The sequence below is a fragment of the Panicum virgatum genome, chromosome 9N (genome assembly GCF_016808335.1).
Source record: "Panicum virgatum strain AP13 chromosome 9N, P.virgatum_v5, whole genome shotgun sequence".
Taxonomy (NCBI): domain Eukaryota; kingdom Viridiplantae; phylum Streptophyta; class Magnoliopsida; order Poales; family Poaceae; genus Panicum; species Panicum virgatum.
The window spans coordinates 44,568,425-44,571,502 of NC_053153.1; the positions used below are offsets into that span (position 1 = coordinate 44,568,425).

A 3,078-nucleotide genomic window follows, 5' to 3' on the forward strand; every position below is an offset into this window, starting at 1 on the left:
CCCTTACTTATTCTTTATCTGTACTTACTCCTGTTAGAGTATTGCCTATTGCTTGAGGCATAATGTCATGGTTAATGTTGAGTACAATATCTTTGCCGCTGCCGTCCTTTGGGACACAAATAAATGACCATACCCCTACTCTCAGGGTGAAATGCTACAACGGTATATCCGTGCGCTTGCGGATCCATCTGTAATCGTATTGATTATACCACGAGAGTGGCACCCCTTGGGTGCAGTTTCTAGGATGGGTTCGGCGCCCTCATTTCTAGTGATTGCACTAAGGACTGCCAACAGGCATTTCTGGCGCTATTTCTAAGGATTAACCATTCCTAGTGATTGCGCTAAGAAATGTCAACAAGCATTTCTGGCGCCGTTGCCGAGGACGGCATGTGAACAAAGATATTGTGCTGATATTAACTTAGACCTTATACTCAGGATATAGTCTTTACTCTTTCAGGCTAATGTCACTTTATGTCTTCTTTTATTTTTTGATTTGAAAAGAAGACAGGGGTAGTGTATGACCGGTTTCTCCCTGCCGGAAAACTACACAGACAATCCAGAGAGGCTCGTGAGAAGGGCACGACCTTGCGTCGTTCCTCCTCTCGCTATCCTCTCGGCACAGAAACCCATTTCGGAAGCACCACTCGTTCTTGAGGCTATGGCCGAAAAGACTCTCCGCGAGTTCTCCGTCCCCTCCACCGACAATGTGGCCACTAGCCCCAACATCAATGTCGGGGACATGAACTTCGAGCTCAAATCAGGCCTCATCAACATGGTGCAGGCTAGCCCATTCTGTGGCAAGCCGAACGAGGACACAAATGCACATTTGCAGAATTTTCTGGAGCTCTGCGACACCGTTGTCATACGGGGTGTCGCCGCCGACGTTGTCAAGCTTCGTCTGTTTCCCTTTTCCCTCCTAGGGAAGGTAAAACAGTGGTTTTATAAAGAAAAGGACATCGACACCTGAGCCAAATGCTCCAAGGCGTTCCTCGCAAAATTCTTCCCGCTGGGCAAAACAAAAGCCCTGCACGGGAGAATTTTAAGTTTCCAGCAGACAGGGATGGAATCCATCCCAGAAGCTTCGGAGAGGTTGTAGGAATACATCCTGGCCTATCCTCATCATGGCATGGATGAGTGGCTCGTCCTGCAAAGCTTCTATAACGGGCTCACAATGACATCTCGAGCCAACATTGATGCCGCTGCTGGAGGAGCCATCCTCGACCTAACCATAGCCAAATCCAAAGCATTGGTCAACAAGATAGTCCCCAATCAGGGGTGGAGCGATGAACGACTCCAACCCCGCACCAAAGGCATGCATACCGTCAAAGAGACGGATATGATTGCCGCGAAGCTGTACCTCCTAATCAAGAAGATGGAGGAAGGGAGCAAACAACCGATCCATGCTCCTGTTTACGCCATGGGTTCGCACTTCACGTGCGAAGTCTGCAGTAATGATGGACATTCGGGGAACGATTGCCCCAAAACCCGTGAAGACTGCGCCTACCTCAACAACAACAACAACAACAACAACAATAGGTACCGTCCACAACAAGGAGTCCAGGGGTGGAACTAGCCATGTCCACCATTTCAGGGAGGTAATAATTACATCTCTTCTTTCAATTCGAATTTCATTTCAAACCAACCTCCCTTGAGAGAACTTGTTCTTAGCCAAGTTAAAATCAATGAAAATATAAATAAAAAGCTTTTGGCCAATGATAAATCCCTGGAAAGTTTAAATGTTAAGCTTGAAGCTTTGTCTTCAACTCTTAAAAGCCAGTCAAGTTTCAATAAAAAGGTTGAATCTCTTCTTGCTCAAATAGCTGCTTCCGCTCCTATCTCTGAGAATGTTAAAGCGGTGACCACGAGAGGTGGTAAGTCCACTCGTGATCCACCACACCCTAACCATGCAGGAAAAGCACCGGCAACCCAGGAAGAAGAACAACCAACAGATCAAGAAGAAATCAGGGAACCAGAAAAGGGAACGGCTCCACAGGATTATATTGAGACCAGTTTCTTGCCGTTCCCCACCCGTAACAAGATGGCAACCGTGGATGAGCAGTTTATCTGTTTTGTTGAGATGATCCAGAAGATACATGTTAACATCCCTCTGCTGGACGTAATGCATGTACCGACCTACGCCCGATATATCAAGGACATCATCAACAATAAACGGCCGCTGCCCACCACAGAAGTTGTTAAGCTCACAGAAGAGTGTAGTGCAGCTATACTCAACCAACCCCCGGAGAAGAAGAAAGATCCAGGATGCCCCACAATCACGTGTTCAATCGGGGCACAACACTTTGGCCGTGCCTTGTGTGACTTAGGAGCAAGTGTCAGCGTGATGCCAAAAGCCGTCTATGACAAGCTAAACTTCACACACCTCACACCAACCCCAATGCATCTCCAGCCGGCAGACTCCTCGGTACGGTATCCAGAGGGGATTGCAGAAGACGTACCGGTAAAAGTTAGGGACTACTTCATCCCTGTCGATTTCGTGGTGCTGGACATGGACATTTCCAAGGATACACCACTTATTCTAGGAAGACCATTCCTAAGCACTGCGGGGGCACAAATCAATGTTGGAGCCAGAGAAATCCGCTTCAATATCAATGGCAAGGAAGAAAGGTTCCCATTTCAGCCCAAGGTTGAGCAATGCTCTATGATCAAAATCAAGTTTGGGCCAAATTTATGAGACATACAAGAAGTCATGGTAACACCACGAAAGAAGGACAACATGGTCAGCCTCGTGAAAGAAGTCATAAAGGAGGGTAAGCATGAAGAAGTGGTAATACCAGTCCAGACTACTCCACAAGATCAACCCTCCTCATCAAGAGTGAAAAAAGCGGAGAAAGCACATCAATTCATCACTGCTCCTCCCAGGACGGGTGCTCAATCGTAATCAAAGAGGAGTCGTGCACGTCGGACTTTAAACGACGCGCCCTTGGTAAATTGGTATTTATCTCATATTTGTTTTCCGCTTTTCAACATTTTCTTTGCACCTTATTTGTTTTTCTCCACTGCATGTTTGAAATTTTTAAAATTGTTTTCTGCATGCTGGAATTTTTCTAGCACTTTTCC

The 3,078-nt window shown here is 46.7% G+C and overlaps 1 non-coding gene across 1 annotated transcript; it reads right to left on the reverse strand.

Annotated features, from left to right (window-relative positions):
- Positions 1–1,019: 1,019 nt before the first annotated feature.
- LOC120693618 lies at positions 1,020–1,128 on the reverse strand. Its single transcript, XR_005683078.1, has one exon. It is a non-coding gene; the product is annotated as a small nucleolar RNA R71 (small nucleolar RNA).
- Positions 1,129–3,078: the final 1,950 nt, after the last annotated feature.